The sequence below is a fragment of the Pinus tabuliformis genome, chromosome 1_2 (genome assembly GCF_031772625.1).
Source record: "Pinus tabuliformis cultivar Carrire ecotype Pingquan chromosome 1_2, CPIR1, whole genome shotgun sequence".
Classification (NCBI taxonomy): Eukaryota; Viridiplantae; Streptophyta; class Pinopsida; order Pinales; family Pinaceae; genus Pinus; species Pinus tabuliformis.
In genome coordinates this window covers 44436992-44457448 of record NC_142298.1, presented here as the reverse complement: position 1 = coordinate 44457448, position 20457 = coordinate 44436992, and positions in this window count along the sequence as shown.

Genomic DNA, 20457 nt, shown 5'->3' with positions numbered 1-20457 from the left:
TTTTCTATATATAGAGGTTGTTAGCTTTCAAGGTTACTTTGAAAGTGTTTACACCATGTTTGGGGTCTTGCATGAGTTTATGGTTTGTTGCTAAACTTTGTATGGATGCTTGCATGACGTTCTTCCTTGGAGCATTGGAGACCTACGGCATTTGGTAACTTATTCATGTTGTCGGCACAAAAAAAAAGGTTTCTTGCTTGGAGGATATTTTGCATTGAGACAGAGCATTGGGCATTTTAGAGGAGGGTGTTGATCCCTGGAAAATATGAGGTTTTTTGGTTGCTTGCATGGAGGCTTATGCTTGAGTTGAGGATGCTTAGGTTGAGAAAGTGGACATGCAAATGAGGTGGTCATTGAGGAGGCACACGCCATTGGAGCTTTGAACCCCTAGAGGAGTGTTGGATCTTGGGGAGTAGTGCTTATGCCTTGGAGCCTTTCTTGTTCATTGTCATCACCTTGGAGCTTTACATGTCTCACTTGGAGTAGAGTGTTTCACATATGTAGACCTACTTGTATCTTGTAGGTTGCTTGCAATGCACTAAGCTTGACTTGTGATTGTATACCTTTCAAACCTCTCATATAAATAGAGAAAGGAGAGAGTCATTATCATCATCAATCATGCACTTGTGTTGGGTAGAGATGTAAGAAGAGCATTGGTATCTCTCTCTCTCTGATTCAACCTTCTTCGTACTTTATCTCTTTTTGTCTTAAGGTGCTAGGGTTTCTTATAACATTTCTAAAGTAGGGCTATGGTTTGATCTATAAGGGGGCATTAAAGTTATAGTTTAGTGATAAATCTCATGTTGTACTTATCAAGGAAGAGAGGAGAAGATGCCTTGCAGGAGGCTAAGGTGGAGTTTCTAGTGGTGGTTCTAAATGGTTGGAGTAGTATTTTTGGTTTTCCATGGTTCTGGTTTTGGAGAGCTATATTGGTTTGTGATAAATGAAGAGTATGTACTTAAACTTATCTCTTATCTATGCATATATGGTGTTTTTAGCAGTTCAAGATTGTTCTATTGTGGATTTGATTTTCATGTCATTGTTTTCATTGTTTAGTAGTTTCTAGTTCTTATATGTCCTACTAATTTGACATAAGTTAAGATTGAAATTATTAAAGGATTTGACATATATATTGAAGATAATATCATATTTTTATTGTTGTAAATCTGCAATACTTACAATGATTTCAGATTTGGTTTATGCAAGGAAAGATAGCCTTAAAATGTTGAAACTCTTTAGCATATATTTGGTTTTTACTCTCTTGGATCACCTATTATATTGGGGGTAATGTGAAGTGATATATTTCTTTTAACAATAACTGGATATTTTTATATTAAAAGAGGTTTGAGCATAAGGCTTAGGTGATTTACATATCAAATTGGTCTATTGAGACTGATCTTATAGATATGTCTTTTTCCTGGACCCAATCTCTAAATTCATCATGTTGTAGATAGAAGCCTCTAGAAAAACTGATCTTCTTGAAACAATTATACATATGCCAAAAATAATTAATTAAGAAGCAAAATTTGCATTTCACGAGTCAGGTAGAGATTGATTTGATTGTTGTTGTTCTTGACGTTGATTTTGGCTTCCACTCGCCCAATGATTAGCTTTTGTATGAGTCTGGAGGCCATCCAAAGGGGAACGTTGTAATTTGACTTTAATCATCACTCCAGAGGAACATAAACAATAATGAAGGTGACCTTCCACAATTAATGACAATTCCTGAAGGTATGGGTTTGTTCTTTGAGATGCAACTTGAGCATTTGTCTGTTGGATTGATTTTATCCCCTGGTAACAATAAAGAGGCATGCTATTGTTGATATTCGATAAGAGTTTAGTCATGTATTTGGGAATTTTGGAGTTTAATGTAGGAGTCTTGAATAACCATCCTCCATGAGTCATTAAACCTATAATTAGCAGGCTAATAAAGATCTACCAAATATTCGATAAGGTAATAGCAACTTCGTGACAATAGTGTTTGAAAGAAAGGAAAGACAGGCAAAATGCTAAAGGAGGTGAAGAGAAGCTTGGGAGCTCCATTGAAGGAGCAACAAAAAAGAGCATCACAAGATATTCAACACATTCTGTGAGCATCAACAACCACCATTTGGCATTCACGACATCAATACCTTCCATTATTTTACAAAGCATTCTGAGGGAAGCTCGAACCTGAGAAGAAGCATTGCAGTTCTCGTAATTATACCTCTTGCTTGTCTTGCTCTGAGAATTCAATAGAAGCAATAAATAATTGATCATCGTGATTAGGTGAGAGGGCATGTGCTTCCAATGTCTACTCATAACTCTGTTCAGTTTATTAATCCTTGGCTTCAAATTTATGATTGCATAGGATATCTCCTACATGATGGCCGCCTATTTGCTAAATGTTGAGAGAAGTGCCCCGGAAGGCTCCCTCTGATTAACCATCTTATGGTAACAAATATAAATATATTATGCTTCATGGAATGGAATTCATTAAGGAAGTGGTGCCTTTTCAGGTTTCCCCTAGACTACTAATTCACCTTTGGGAAGAGAAGTTCCCAGATTAGCAAGTTCGTCAACTTTCAAATTATTACTTCTTAATACATGGAAGTATTGCTTTTTAGGAATGAGACAGCGCAATTTAAAGACCTTGATAATCTGAGTGAGTTTTAGATCTATAAGGAGACATTCATTTATAATCCTGGAGAAAATTGAGTGAATTGCTAATCACTGTTTTCTTGGATATTTAGGTTCAATGCTTGTTTAATTCCTTGGTAGAAAGTGTAAGCCTTTGCGACATTATTGGTTGTCTTGCCTAATCCCATGGCGTATTTGATTTCCAAATTTTTCTCATGGTTAATAATCACCCCCTAGGTCCTGCCAACCTTGGGTTACCTTTTGTTGCTCCATAAAAAAGTAGGATAAATTGCTTATGTTGTGATATCCATTTCTTAAATTCATCTCCAGTACTTATTTTCCACTTCTTATTGAGATTTTGGATGCCTGGAGGAACAGATAGGACCCAAGCTAAATCTTGGGGATCTAGATTTGTGTCATCATTTTTTTATCTCTGCAGCCTTGTAAATTTCTCTTATTAATCCACTCCCCTTTTCCGCAATTTTGATGATATTTTCCACGTCGTTGGAGAAGGTTATTTTGTTCCTAGCCAACCAAATTATCTAGCAAACTACTTTTATTATTGTTTCCCACATTCTTTTCATTTTCTTCTTCCTTGTGAAGGATCTAGAATAGTGTTTTTCCCATCTCCCAACCAGATCAAGAATATTATTGGGAGAGATGATTTTGTTCCTAAGAGGGTAGAAAACCAAGCTTAGAACCTCCAAAGAGAAGGGACATTCTAAGAAGAGATGGCCGATAGCTTCCTATTTTTCTCTGCAATCACGAGGGACCTTGAATCCCTCGCTTTGCTAGATTTTCCGCAATCAATATTTTTTATGAGCCAGGATCCATCGTAAATCATTGATCTTGGGTAGACAATCAACTTTTCAGATATTCCTCCATAATCTTGATGATGGAAATGCGTGCCCCGGGTTGAGGAGAAAGACATATGCATTTTTAATAGAGTAGGGAGACTAATCCCATCCTTGCGAGTCAACCTCATCAGTAGAAGTCGAAGCACAACTAGCAAAGATATATTCCAACTCTTTACTTGCTCTGATTAGCCTGTCCAGTTTGCAACCCCAATTCAAGGACTCCCAAGTGTCATTTGGTGACCAAGATGTTACATCCTTGAGAGTGGTTTTGTTGTTAGAAGAGAGCCAGTTTAGAAACAGGCGAATAAACATAAATGATTCTAGGGTAGGGACCACTACAATGCTATCATGTCGGAGACATTAGGGGAGTTTTGAGGTCTAAAATGGGCCTCCTAAAAAAATTATAAAATAATAGTGGAAATAATAAAATAAGATTACATTACATCATCAAATTTTAGAGGAAAAAAAAAAAAAAAAAAACAAAACAAAAACAAAACAAAAAAAAAACAAAAAAACAAAAAACAAAAAACAAAAACAAAAACAAAACAAAACAAAACAAAAAACAAAAAACAAAAACTATTTTTTCAACTCGTATTTTCAACTTATCTTCTTATGGGTTTACTCAAATTTCAAATAGAAACACTCATTGGATGCATAATTTGATTCTTCATCTAAGGAGTACCCACATTGCATACTTTCGATGGACCTTGCTACACTAAAAATGAAAAATACATGAAAGACATGATTGCAATCACGTTTTTTCATGTATTTCTCATATTTCGTGTAGCGGAGTCCTTCGAAAGCATGCAACATGGGTACTCCTTGAATGAGGAATTAAATTTTGCATCCAACGAGTATTCCTGCTCGAAATTTGAGTAAAAATTTAGGGAGATAAGTTGAAAATACGAGTTAGAAAAAATATTTTTATTATTTTTTAATCTTTTTACTTCAAAAATAGTGAATCATCCCCCATGGTTGACATCATCATCTTGAATCTTGTTGGTTCTTATAAAGTTTATTTTGGTTGTACATTTTTCTTAAGAGGCCCATTTTAGACCTCAAAATTCCCTTAATGCTTATTTTCTTTCCATTGTCCGAGATCCAAGTTAAATTGGATTGAATCAACATGATAGTTGCTTCTAATATTTTCTAGATCTGAGAGTTTCCTCTATTTGGAAGAGGATGCAAAATGCAAGAGTGTCTTTCTTCAACAAAATATTTGTTGTGAAGGACTAGTTATTAATCACCAAACTAGTTTTACTCCCATGGCAATATTCGGTAGAGTGAGATCTCTAATGCCCAATCCTCCAATATTTTTTGGGAGACAAATTGTCTTCCAATTTATAAGATGAAATTTCTTAGTATTTTTCTTTCCCTTCTGCCAAAAAAAGTTCTTGATTTCCTGTGCCATTTGTTCATTGATAGACTTTTGTGCAAAGAGGATAGATAATTAATAAAGCGAGAGTGCAGAGATAACATATTTAATTAGGATTATCTTGCTGATTTTTCCTAGGATCCTTTAACTGATAATTACTTCTTATGATTTCTTACTTCAATCTTTTCTTTCATTCAAATTTATCATAAAGCAATTACAATCTCATTTCTAGAAATAAAATGCTAGTAGGATCATAAAGAGAGAGCCAAAGAAGAGACAAAAGAATTTACCCTAGGAAAACCCACATGGGGACAACCCAATAATACTTTTCATAGAGAAATCATTAAATTCAACATAGATACATCAAGTAAAATATAAATTCAAACTAATTAGTGGCATAGCCATGGCCACACCTGGTCAATTTGCGTTCTTAGACAAGTCAATCCTTTTCTCAAACAATTTTTCCTAGTCTGCTTAGAATTTCGGCCATCTATCTGCCTCAAAATTCGACCTGTTCTCTCTACCTCAAGAATTAGGTCTTCTCGTGAACTCAACCTCCCTCATATATAAGGTCTTCTCATGAAATTGATCTGCCACAAAGAATAAGTCTATCCAAGAGCTTGATCTTCCACAAAGAATTTACTTCACAGAAACAAAATAAGAGTGATCTAAAATGTGCCTTAGTTGTGATCTGAAATGTGCCTTAGATGGTTCAAACTGAGCCTTAGAAGTAATCCGAATTTTTGCCCAATGAAGGAGGTTGAATGGCCTATTTATAATGAATAGATGAGGCCAAATAGTTGTGTCCTTTGTGGCTAACCAACATGATTTTCTTGGAGGGTTGAATTGACATTTTGAAGACATAAAATTTTAGTTTTAAAAAATAGAGTTTTCCATCTTTTGAAATCAACATGAAGAACATGTCTTAATTTTATCATAACAAACATTTGTAGGGCTAAAACATTATTTATGAAGACCGACCATAGCTGCAAAATTCAACATTGTCTTAGTTAGAGAGGTATTCATAATGATTATCTAGATGTTCTCATGTTGACAAATTTCTCTAAGAAAAGGTTAAGACAACTCATCAACATCAGAATCATCTAATTACCATAATCCTAGTTAGCGACTCTGACACATGGTAAATCAACAAAATCAACTAGGTACCATAATTCTGGTCGATACCTCTGACCTATGGTGCATCATCACCATAATCTTGGGCAATACTCCTCACACATGGTACATCATTAGCATCAACTAATCACCATAATTTTGGTCCATTTGGCACATGTTATATAGATTAGTCTTGGTGTGCCATTATTTCAGTCAATATCTTTTGACACGGTGAATTTCCAAAAGCCACACTCTGCCTGAGTAATTCTGGGCTTGATCCTAAATGAGCTCACTCAACCTATTTGGAGAGTTCTGAGAATGATGCTGAAAGGTGCCCATTCAACTGAGTAATACTGGGCCTCTAGGACTATTCTTCCTGATTCCGGTCAACATACTTGACACAAGAAGAATGACTTTCCTTTGTTGGACCATTCTCCTTAATTTTGGTCAACATACTTGACACAAGGAGAATGTTTGTCCCTGATGCTATCTCATCAACACTCTTAGACCATTTTCCCTAATCCTGGTCAACATGACCTAGGGAGAATGACTGTTCTTAATGTTGTAATTTCATCACTCCCTCTTGTTGAAACATTCTCAATCAATCTAAGCTTGCCCTTGAAGTATACAAACTTCATCCCGGAACAAAGGCTTTGTCAACAATTTTCTTGACTGAAGAATATTATTGAAGCCACATTGCTTCCTTCTACACCATGTCTTTGTACTAGATCTTACTGTGCTTCAACATGTCATCATGGTCGTCACCTGCACTTGATTAGGACAATCCTGCAAGTAGCTTATGAAGCCATATTGATTCTCAACTTGCCAACCAAGCTGCAATATACTTGGCTTCAACAATACTAAATGTGATAGATGTCCATGTTTTTCTCATCCAAGAAATCATAATAGAGACCAAACTAAAGCAATATCCCAATGAACTTTTTTTATCTTCTGCACTCTTTACCCAATATGAATCTGTGAATCTCTGCAACAGTGCTTCACTATTTGAGTCATATCTCAAACCATAACAGGTTGTGCCATGACCAACTATACCATGTTGGTGTTTCAACACATGTTGAGCCACAAGCCTCGGCTTAACCATAGATCGATCGACTGCCCTCATTGGGTCCATCATCATGGCTACGTTTTGGCTATCCTAACTGGGCGTTTTATTTGAAATAGATTCTACTATGGAAATCGTGGTTGCTCCCTTAGCCTAATAGTCCATCATTTTGAACTCATAGGTCAACTCCTTCTGAATCTAAAACAAGGCTCCCTGACTGCTTCCTCTGTTACGAAAGCAAATATTTCTGCCATAGTTGCTCCCTCTGACACATGAGTCCTTTTGCTTTCATTAAAAACAAATCATAGAATAACAAGATCAACCAAGACTTATCAAATATCCTTCAATCCAATAATACCAAGCCCAACATGTCTGCTTGTGATTGTACAAAGCCTTTTCAATCATGAGACTTCTTCTCGTGTACCTCAAAGATTTGAGGTATCTCTATGTACACTTCTTCCTCAATTAATCCATTGAGAAAAATGATCTCTGCATCCACTTGGTGCAATCTTCAAAGCAATGATAATAGTTCTAGCAAAAGTGTACTTGGCAACTAGAGAAATCATCTTGTCATGATTTTCACCCTCTTTGTAGGAGAACCTTTTATTCTCAACTCTCGTTTTGTACTTGTTTATGGTGCCATTTGCTACACACTATATCTTGTATATCCATTTAGATGTCATCACTGACATCCCTTTGACACAATCAAGGTATACTTCAAATTTGTTGCTTCCTCTGAGTTTAGATCTCATCTAGTACAATATCATAAATAACTGATTTTGGGAGAGTTCTCTTGTCATAAGCTTTGCTTCATTCTTCCACTACTTCCATTTGTTGTCAGAGCCTCAACAATCTTTACTATGTACCTACAATCCTCACTAGAAGGCCATGGAAGAACAATTACAACCTAGAAAAAGGAAAAAAGACAAGAGGTTAACGAATAGAAAAACAACAACAATAATAACAATCAAGAGAGATATAAAGTACTTATCTTTTGAGGAAAATGTCAGCTCCCTCTTTGTGTCCATCTTGCAAATTTATCAACCTCATATTCATCATCAACATGATATCATTCCTTGCATGAGCTAGGATTTCTTCTTTCAAGGGAAACATTAAAGGATAGGTCCAGATCTAGGGTTTTATCCACAAACCCTAGGGTTTTCACATCTAAGACTTTTAGTCTTCTAGGATTTATCAAGCCTAGTTTTACAAAACTTGTTTTATACCTTTTGCAAGTCCAACAGAGTTTGTAATGTGCAAATTCTCCTTTCCACAATGAAGTCCATGTCATCGGGATGTTTCATCTCAATATCAACAAAAGTGAAGGAATAACATCCTCCATCAATTGTTAAGGAGAAATATTGTAAGTAGAATTAAGGAATGGTATTCAAATTAGCATCTTCATTAAGAACAAACTTCAAGAGTTGTGAGCAAGAACTAGACTTTCTTTAGAGTCATTAGCAAATTCTATCCATAGAATTTTATTCACGAAGATGATTGCTATCTGCCCCTTTTAAAATAGGTATCTCGATTTCTTCAAAACATTTATTAAGGACAATCTTTAATTTTGTCAAGTACCATGGCTTCTTCAGAAACATTGTAACAATAGTAATGTTTTCTCTTCAATATTCAAGAGAACTATAGTCTCCAGGACTGATGAGGAACTTCGATCCTTTTAGCATTTTGAATGCCCCTTTTCAAAATCGAACTCAAGACACTTGAGCCAAGTGGATTCAATGCATAATCTGTCTCAACAAGTGACTTCAAAAGGATCTTCTTCAGTAGATCATTATGGAAACATTTTGTCTAGGCAGTCGTAGGTTGATTTCAATGTCCTTTCTTAAATCCCTCTGACTTAGAGAGGAGTTTCATTGGAGAATTTGTCATAAATTAAGCTCACGCATCACACATTAGTTAATATAGTCATAATTTGTAGTATAAGGACAACACTTTAGTGAGATTCAAAGGAAATGGCCATCTCATCAACCGAACACATCTGGTTCATTGTCACTGCATCTTCCAATACGAAAGTGGCTTACATGCTACGAATTAGTAGATGTATATAGTCATTTGATCTGAGAAGTTCACAATCTTTCAAGGTACATTTTGTACAAATGAATTTTCATCCTGTTGCAGTGGCTACAAACACCCTCCAAAATTTTGCCTCAGCTTCGTTTTGGAGCCTCCCTAACCAACCATCCTCAACATCATGTCTTGCACCATCAAGCATATAGGCTTCATCTGTTTCTCAGTGTCTTGTTAGCCTGTGCATGTCAGTTTGCTTCACTCCCATCACAGACTGTCTTTCCGGACTTAGACCATGTGCTGGCCAAGCAACTCCCCCAGAAAATTGCGCAATTCTGAAGGGGAACCAACCTTCCCTCCAAAAACTGCGCAAATCAGTTGGCCACCCTGCTGAGCTCAAGAATTGCGCAAATCAGTCTGTTAGGTTTCCCTCAGAAAATTGCGCAATTCTGGAGGGGAACCAACCTTCCCTCCAAAAATTGAACAAATAATCCTAGGAGCATGTTGGACTCCAGAATTGCGCAGAGCAGTCAAGTAGTCTTCCTCTAGAAAACTGCACAATCTGACCTAGCACTGCTGCTCAGCCCAGAAATTGCGTAATTCTGGGAGGCAATCACCTACTGACCCCAGAAATTGTGCAATCGCTCTGGGACAGCTAGCCCAACTTAGCCCAGGAACTGCACAAATTTTCATCCCAGGCTCGCAGACCGATGCATGTGCCTTCAGGTTGACCGGTTCCCTCCGGGACTGAGCAAAACTAATTTGCATGCATGGAATGTTTTTCCCAAGGCAGCATGCAAAGGAATCCCTAGATTTAGGGATCTATTTTTAGCAGCTGAAAGTTACATGCAATGCTCATTTTAGAAACCTTCCACCAAGTGTCGATTTTCCTAGATTTGTGGCATGCGCGTCATAACCTCGATTTTATCAAAATTTATGAACCGGATGTTGCAGAGCTCATTCCTCACATCAATCTTGCAGTGTTGACATCCCACATTGCATCTAGGAGTCGTCGGCACATTCAGCTCAACTGTTTCAGGGTAAGCCCGCTTTACATGTCTTGCACTGCGATTCTGTCGCTTTTTATGTTTTGACTTGTGTGAGTGATGTCTGCTTGATTTCAGTGAGTGCTCGTTGTCATTTTGATGCATGTTAGTTTGTAGAAGTATTGCTTCACTTTTCGTTCGCATCTCACTGCTGTCGCACGAATGACATTGTTTTTGCACCAACGGTCGCCGTTGCAGCGACTCGCTTCACACACATGCATGCTTCCCCATTTTGTGAATCCTGCACTTACTGTTTGCATGCATGATCATTCACACTTTTTTACACTCAGTATCACCATGCATTCAGACTTCTCATGTTTTTAGCCGCTCGTTGGCGGGTCTGGGCTGCCTTAGCCCAGACCTTGCCTTGCCCGGCTAGCATTGCGCATTTTCCGAGAGTGAAGGCTCTACCTTCCCTCCAGAAATTACACAAGTCTCACCCAACACTGACCTCCAGGCTTGCATTGCGCAATTATGGGAGGCAGTGCCTTGCTGGCCCTTGAAACTGCGCAATGCAGTTTGTTGGTTTGCATGTCACTGTTGACTGAAATTGCGCATTGCACAACTTTAGTCCTCAGCAAGCTAGGCTGCATTGTTCATTGTGCAGTTCCAGCAGTCAGTCAGCCTCCCGACAGCCCGGACTGTGCCTTCCGCAGTTTTAGTAGTCAGTCTCCTAGCCTCACAGTGAAAATTGTGTAATCTTCACAGACAGTCACACAAGTATGTTGCATGTCAGTCTTCCAGTTTGTTTTGGTTTTCGACTGACATATTTCTTGTCATGAGTGTTGCTATGTCTCCAAGTGTGTTCGTCATCCTCTCAGCAGCACAGGTACAATGGCTTCCAGGAGAGCATAGTCAAAGACACTGTTCAAAACACAATTGGGATGCAGTGTATCAAGTGTCTATGAACTTGCCTATCTATGAAGACATCAAGTTGTTCATGGACAAGGATATCAAGATGAAATGGCAACATTGTCACAGTGAGCAGCACCATCAACAACAACAGAAGGTAGCACACTTGCATGTGACAAATGCAAGAGGAAGGTTGTTGACAACACAAAGGCATAACAAAGTTGCAAAGCTCAAGTAGATCCACTTGTGATGAAAGCAACTTTGGAGATTGAGGCTATGAGGTGACAACATGACAAGAGGATCACGTGAATGTAGAGAGAGAGAAACAAAAAAGCAGTTGTAAGTGCTCAAGAGGCAACTCAAGGAAGAACATGAGCTGCACAAACAAGAGGAGTTCTAGTAGGAACAGGTACAACAGGAGGCGCAATATGCACAGACTGATGAAACTGCGCCCATACAGGTTATGAACCCATCCAACAGCTGGCATGGAGCAGACAGGGTGAGCAGTGTTGTTGATCACATGCAAGGGTATTCAGGAGCATGGATGTCATTATGCACATGCACGCGAACCCACCCATTTGGCGCACTCACCAAGGCGAAGACAAGAGGGAAGTCTGACTGGAGCTGAACATGTATTTTGACAAGTTGATGTGCATGGTCACCAACAAACACTCAGAGATCGACACAGACACTATGCATCAATATGTTGCTGGTCAGCTGCACTCAATATGATGATGCACATGTTATCAGACGAGTTGGATAGAGGAGCCATATTAGTGGACCCGGATGCAACGGAGGCAAGAGTTCGCTTTCAACAGGATGTCACCATTGAAGTGTACGAAGACCATCATGGATGACCAAGCTTGGCATCAGTTTGCCATCGTCGATCATCGCAAGGATGTCAAAGAGTTGGTCTCACCACAAATGTCCGAGTGTTATTAATGTCTTACATGGGTTTCTCAAGCCTATTTTGTCTCACATGGGTACATGTGCAGATTGTATGTGACATCTTGTCAAGTGGAAGTTCAAGTGTCGATAGTTGAATGTAACAGTCATAGAGTAGTTGAAGAGTCATGAGGGTAAGCGAATAGTCACAAAGGGGAATGTCAAGGGTCACCCCACCCCTTTCTATATATAGTACCTCATAACTCATTGTAGAGGCTTTTGGTTAGCCAAGCTTCCGATAGGAGTATCCTAAAGAAATCTTGGAGAGTATTGTAACGAGCCTTGTCTTTTCCATTGTGCAAAGCTAGTGTATCTCTTTGGAGAAGTAGGCGGTAGTGACTGTAACGTTCCGCTGTCAGAACTAGTGGTTGGTCATGGTTGTATTGTATGAATGGAACTTTCACTTCTTAATATAAACAATGTAAACTTTGAAACGAGAACTATAAACTCAAAATGGGAACTCTGGAAAAAAACCTCGTAAAAACATAAAAACAGTACTAAAAACGAAAGGTGTTGATGCTGGAATAACACCTTTTTCTTCTAGGGTAATATTTCAACATGTTTTAAAAATGGCGGTGAAAACCAACTTTTTGTGCAAAAATTGTTCGAAAAACACCCTCAAAACGAAAAGTGTTGATGTTCGAATAACACTTTTTTTTTTTTTTCAATGATAAATTTTGTGCAAAAAACACCCTTAAAACGAAAAATGTTGACGTTGGAATAACAAATTTTTTTTTTCAAGGGAAAATTTTCAACATTTTGAAATAATGGCGTAAAAGATTTTATCATGACCCCAAAAAACATAAAAAAATATATATATAAATAAATAAATAAATAAAAATAAAATTAAAACAATGAAAAAACACAAAACAAAAAAAGTAAAAAAACAAAAAACAATAAAAAACAAAACGTAAATTAAAATATATACTAAAAAAAGAAAAAGAAATTAGATATATAAAAAAAAACAAATAAAAATCAAACATAAAAAAATATTAACAAAAAAAGATCAATCATAAAACCGTTAAAAAAAAAAAATTAACCTATAAAATATAAGAATTAAAAAACTAAAAAAAATAAAAAGTTATAAACGAATAAATAGTAAGAAAAACATATTTAAAAAAAAAATGTAAAAAAAAAATTATCTTATAAATCATAAAAAAAAATTGGAAAAAAATGATTTTATTTTTTTTTAATATAAAGAAATTATAAAATTAAGTAAGTAAAAATAAAAGAATAAAAAAAAAACATTAACAAAAAATAAAATTAAAAGGAAAATTAAAAGCAAACTAGATTTAAAAAATAATAATAATAACAAAAAAAACAAAAAACAATTTTTAAAACTACTAAAATTAAGATTAAAAACATTGAAAAAAATCCTTAAAAAAATACCCAAATTAAAAAACAAAAATAACCAAAACCCAATTAAAAATAAAAAAATATATATGTATTTTCAAAAAAAAAAATTACATTTCAATTTAAAACTATATATATATATATATATATATATTTATTTATTTATTTATTTAAAAAAAAAAAAATTAAATTTTTTATTTAAAAAGCCAATTTTAAAAACAAATATTTTTTATTTAAAACAAAATATAAAATTTATTAACCATTTTTTATTAAATAAACTTTTAATGTTTTTTTTTAAATGGACTCTCCCAGCTGCCCCTTGTTGGCGCGATCATGGGTGGAGGGGCTGCATGCAGCCTCCTCCGCTGAGGGTTGCGCCACCTTGGGCAGATAGGCTGCGGTGGGGCGAATCCCCTCCGCCCCAGGGCCGCGCCACCTTGGGCGGCCGGGAAAATCCCCTCCGCCCCAGGGCCGCGCCACCTTGGGCGGCCGGGAAAATCCCCTCCGCCCAGGGCCGCGCCACCACGGGCAGTCGGGCGTAGAATCAATTTTTTTTTCAAATGTTTATAAATTAATTAAAGTTGTTTTTTTTTAACAAAAATTAAATGTTTGTTATTTAAAAAAAAATAAAAAAATATGCGCATACATTTTTTGTTTTTTTTTTTTAAATCAAACATATGTATGTCTTTTGTTTTTAAAGGAAAAATTTATCTATTTATTTATTTTTTAAAATAAAAAATAGATATTTCTTTTTAAACTTTAAATGTTTTGTGTTTATATATATATATATATATATTAAAAATTTCATATGTTTTTTTAGGTTTTTTTTTTTTTTTAATTTGAGTTTACTTTTGTATATTTTTAGTTTTTTTAAAATATTTTTAATCTTAATTTTAGTAGTTTTTTATTTATTTTTTTGGTTAATTTTTTATTTATTTTTTTAATCTAGTTTGTTTTTAATTTTTAATTTTTATTTTTACTAGTTTTTGTTAATTTAAAAAAAAAAAATCTATTTTTAGTTAATTTTATAGTGTTTTTAATTTTTTTTTTTTTTTTTTTTTTCCAAATTCTTTTATGGTTTATGATATACACACATTTTTTATGTTTTTTTTTGTCATATATATATATATATATATATATATAAGTAATCAACATTTAAAAAAGGAAAAATGAAACAACTTGAAAATTCGTTAAGTAATCATGATTTCAAAAAAAAAAAATCGACATAATAAATTTTAAAGTGTGAAAAATAAGCCCGCTAAAAAAGAAGGTATGTTGTATCAACACATTTCAAAATCAGCATAAAAATCATTAACATTTAAAAACAAATTTTTATATTTGATACGTAAGAAAATTTAAAGTGTCAAAAATATGCTTCGAAAAAAGAAGAAGTGTATTCTGCATCACCACTTTTCAAAATCAGGTCACTTTTTTGCTACCTCTACGAAACGGGTAATTGTATGAGTTATTTAAAGTGCCAAAAACTATGCTCTAAGAAAAAATGTGTGTTCTACATCGCCCCTTTTCAAAATCGGGTCACTTTTTTTTGTTATCTCTATGAAACGAGTAACAATATCAGTTCCCGTTTCAAAGTTTACACTGTTTATAACAGAGCCAACACATTTCATGCATATGCCATATTGTATTTCAACTATCTTGTTTAATCTAAACGGTTTATGTATCTGTTTTCTTATGCATGTGTGTATAAACTCTTTCTGTATATGTATGTATGAATCTTATTGAAATGTGATGTTGGTTTAACCATCACTTTGGATTGCTAGCTTACTTGCCTTCCAGTTTGTGATGCATCTTTTCTCGTGTGTTCCCTTCTTAATTCTGCGCTTTCATAGGTTTCCAATGGGTGCACTCACCTCACCCTCTGTGTGTTAGAACCGTTCATGCACCTTCCTTGACTTGCTGCATATGTCACACCCTTGCTACCAACAGGGATATCTTACTTGTCTTTGCAGCGCAACTGCGGGCAAGGTGATACCGTACGACCCACTGTTGGGACTCCTACACCAAACGGTTTGAAGTCTAGTTGGGACTTCTTACCAGGAAGATCCCCTGACATGTTGGTGGGTCCAACACCGTCAACATTTTGGCGCTAGAAGGAGGGCCAGATGACAAGCTACGTCCTCTCATCTTTTTTTGAACCTTTTCACATTTATCATGGATTCGATCACACTCATCCCTCCACGATGTCTTTCGCATGCTGAACCTCTCTTCATCACAAGGGAGATTTTTGATCTCTTGTTCGAATTCACGTATGATGGTGAAGGCGAAGTAGCCTAGCCTGAGTACTTAGAAGAATTCTATGTATTCCTTGAGAATGTAGACGAGTTCTATGCAGAAGAGGTCAGTCTGCTGCTATCATACACACTTCGCGAATCCCCACAACAGTGGTGCTATAGTTTTCCTCCTGGCAACGTGCACTCACTTGACCAGTTTTGTGATCTCATTGAATCTACTTTCCATCATTTTGATCCAGAAGTTCTTGACAAGAAGTTGTTACAAAAACGGAAGGACCCGCACAAATCGCCTATGGATTTTTGGTAGTGCTTCTATGATTTGCAGATTGAAGCTTCGAAAAGCCAGATGAAATTTCCATATCTTTGGGATAGATTCGAATACTGTCTTAAAAAATTAGTCAATCCCAATAAGAAGTTCAAGATCAAGCCCCGCTTAGCATACTTCGATGATGGAGCTGCATAATCACGAATGGACTTGGTCGCTGTCACAAGTGACTGTCCGTCGTCCCCTCATCAAAGAACTCCACCATCACAGAGTGATGTGAGAGAGCATGCGCACACATCCGTTCAACTGTCACATCCTCCTGGCATCGCTCCTTCCAATTTTCGTGCAAGCTTGGTTGCGAATCCATTGGGTTCTCACATGTATTTTGTACCTCAACCTCCGTCTTCATACTCGGATGATCTTTCGAATGACACTGTCTTGGGTTCTTCCATTCCGGACTCTACACTTGTTGTGAATGAGGATCAAGCCATCGATAGAGTTGGTGTTGCACAACCAACATGTGATGTCATTCATGAAGAGTATGGCTGAGAGCTTGAACATCCACCAGCAGCAGAGGACCATCCCTCTTTGTTCACACCTCCGTTTTTTCCTGACATCCTTAATGATCCTGCCATCCTTGATTTTTCATGTGTATCTTTGTCCACGAATGCACCTATTGTTGATCATTTGCAGGACACATCATATGTCAGCGCATCATCTAACAACGGAGAGGACTAGTCATTCATTGTACATCCACTTGATTTTTCATCTGCTTTTTCTAGAAACATAGAGGATGAACATCCTTGCTTCTCATCTACTCCTCTGTGTGATTCATCAAATCATGAGGATGCCGAAAAACATCCTGAATTTTCTGATCTTGATTGTCGTGATCTCTCTACTTCTTCATCTGATCACAATATTGATTCAACTATTGTTAATCTGTCTAAGACACTGGTCTACGATGATCTATCTTTCGACAAACCCGAAACCCTGTAGATTGTCGAGGCAATTCAACCTGAGCTAATGGTTATGTCAGTTCCTCGTTGTCCTGAGGTTGGTTTCACTTCCGATCAGGGAATTGTTCAAACATCTGATGCTCCTCATCACTCATCTGTATGCACTAAAGATCAATCTCACACATAGATTATTCTTCCTCCACTCGAACTACACGATCCCATCGCTCATGCATTGGAGGAATTCTACACAGTAAGCACACTTGCACAATGTAGGTGGTCTACCTTTCTCATGTTTGCTTGCATGTCACAGCCAAGAGAATGCATACACTTAAAATCTGCACACACTATAGCACAACACCATGGCAAGTCCACAAAGTGCATGTCATGCGCTTTCACTCACTTATGTTCTGTGGATGCTTTTAAACTCGGAGTGTGTTTGTCTTCATTGTTATATCTTTCTTATTTGTTGGTTCACACAACTGTCTTGTTCGCGAACCATGCCTTCACCAACATGGGTCGACCAATGCGTTGGTGGCTGCATTGGAAGTATCACTTCACGTGAGTAGACCCATGCACCATTAGCTTAGGAGTAAGAGTAGTGTTTTCTTTTGGTTTGTTTTCTTGCATTCATGTTTGCTTACTCACTTTGCATGTTTGTTTGTGTGCTTGCTTGTTTTCTCACTTGCTTTGCTTATGCATTTACCTTTGCTTTTGCTTTGACTTGTTGTTTGTTGCTTGTTTACATCTGTAGGTTAGTTTTGCATGAGACTGTGCATGACTCTTGAAACAAGCTGGGTAAAGTACAAGAGGACTTGTGCATTTATCAATACTTGGTTATCTATCATCTTGCCTCTGTATGAAGAATCTGTTATCTTCAGTCCATGATACGTAGATGGAAAATATGCACTGTTCAAAGTGAGCCTTGGTGAAAACACAACGCTCGTGCGCTAACTAGTGTCACCTACTCTAGTCAGTTGTTTTTGGGTTAATCCTTGTGAACTCAGTCAATTAGAGTAAGTTGAGGGGGAAAAAATTAACAAGCACATCAGAGGTATATATAAACTACTTCTCTGAAGGAACAACTTCTTCTGCTTTCAATAAGTCGGGATCCCTCTTTTGCCTCTGAAATGAATAAGTTCTATGCACAGTTATGACAATGAAAATGTGAAAAATTTCAAAAAATGAAAAATGAATAAGGCGAGAGAAGAGAAAGGATTCCTACGCAGAGAGATGATGTAAGTAACTTTGTCGGGGTACGGACCAGGCTCGCTGGCAGCGGAGCAATGCTTGCGTTCCTACATGACACCGTCAGGGTATTGTCCAGGCTTTCTTGCAACAGAGAAACGCCAGAGATGAAACTAAAAATATGACGATCATATGACTTGTGCACCAATATACCCCTCATTCCCAATCAGAACAACTGTGTTAACTTGGCTTGGAATGTGTGTCGACTGGCCAAGGGCTTAGCAGATGCTACATCTTACAATCCAGAAAGTGTGGGAACCAAGACGAACAAAGAACTGAACAATACTTATAGAGGTGTTAGACTTGATTTTCACGAACAAGGTCCATCTAGAGAGCTGGAGTTCTACTAGTGTGTCGCCAAGTGTTGTAGCGACTACAAACACCCTCCAAAATTTTGTCGCAACTTCGTTTTGGAGCCTCCCTAACCAACCATCCTCAACATCATGTCTTGCACCATCAAGCATATAGGATTCAACTGTTTCTCAGTGTCTTGTCAGTCTGTGCATGTCAGTTTTCTTCACTCCCCTCACAGGCTATATTTCCGGACTAGACCATGTGCTGGCCAAGTGGCTTCCCTAGAAAATTATGGAATTCTGGAGGGGAACCAACCTTCCCTCTAGAAATTGCGCAAATCTGTTGGCCAACCTACTGAGCTCAAGAATTGCGCAGATTAGTCTATCAGGCTTCCCTGAGAAAATTGCGCAATTCTGGATGGAAATCGACCTTCCCTCCAAAAATTGTGCAAATCAGCTTGGCAGCCTGCTGGGCTCCAGAATTGTGCAGAGTAGTCAGGCAGTCTTCCTCCAAAAAATGCGCAATCTCCCCCAACATTGCTTCTCATCCTAGAAATTGTGTGATTCTAGGAGGCAGTCACTTGTTGACCCCAGAAATTGTGCAATCCCTCTAGGGAGCTAGCCCAACTCAGCCTAGGAACTATGCAAATTTTCAGCCCAAGATTGTAGACCAAGGCATGTGCCTTCAGGTTGATCGGTTCCGTCCGGGACTGAGAAAAACTGATCTGCATGCATGGAATTCTTTTCCCAATGCAGCATGCAAAGGCATCCCTAGATTTAAGGATCTATTTTTCGTAGCCGGAGGTTACATGCAATTATCATCTTAGAAACCTCTCGCCAAGTGCCGCTTTTCCTAGATTTGTGGCATGCGTGTCATAAACTCAATTTTATCAAAACTTATGAACCATATGCTGCATAGCTCATTCCTCACATCGATCTTGCAGCTTTGACATCCCACATTGCATTTAGGAGTCTTCGGCACATTCAACTCAGTTGTTTTGGGGTAAGCCCGCTTTGCATGTCTTGCATTGCTTTTCTGTCACTTTATATGTTTCAGCTTGTGTGAGTTTCATGTGCTTTATTTCAGTGAGTGCTTGTTGTTTTTTTTATGCATGTTAGCTTGTAGAAGCATTGTTTCAGTTTTTGTTCACATCTCACTATTTTTGCATGCATGACACTGTTTTTGCACCGACACTCGCCATTGCGGCGACTCGCTTCACACACATGCATGCTTTCCCATTTTCTGAATCCTGCACTTACTGTTTGCATGCATGATAATTCACACTTGTTTACACTCAGTATCACCATGCATTCAAACTTCGCAGTTTTGGCAGTCAGTCTCCCAGCCTCCCGGTGAAAATTGCGCAATCTTCACAGATAATCACACAGATATGTTGCATGTCAGTCCTCCAGTTTGTTTTGGTTTTCGACTAACACATTTCTTGTCATGAGTGTTGCTATGTCTCCAGGTATCACAAGTGTTCATTTGCCTCTTAGCAGCATAGGTACAATGGCTTTTAGGAGAGCAAAGTCAAAGACACTGTTCAGAGCACAACTGGGGATGTAGTCGATCAAGTGTCTATGAACTTTCTTATCTATGAAGACATCAAGTTGTTCATGGAAAAGGATATCAAGATGAAATGCTAGTAGCGTGACAACGAGCAACACCATCAGCAGTAGTAGATGGTAGCACACCTGCATGCAACAAATGCAAGAGGAAGGTTGTTGATAACACAAAGGCAGAACAAAGTTGCAAGCTCAAGCATATCCACTTGTAATGAAAGCAACTTTGGAGACTGAGGCTATGAGGTGACGACACGACAAGAGGATCACATGAAGGCAGAGAGAGAGAAACATAGAAGGAGTTTCAGGTGCTCAAGCAGTAACTCAAGGAAGAACAGGAGTTGCACAGACAAGAGAAGGAGTTGCAGTAGGAACAGGTACAATAGGAGGCGCAACATGCACAAACTGATGAAACTGCGCCCATATAGGTTATGGACCCATCCAGCAGCTGGCATGGAGTAGACATGGTGAGTAGTGATGTTGATCGCATGCAAGGGTATTAAGGAGGATGGATATCATTATGCGCACGCATGCGATCCCACCCATTTGGCACACTCACTGAGGCGAAGATAAGAGAGAAGTCCGACTGGAGATGAACATGTATTTTGACAAGTTGATGTGCATGGTCACCAACA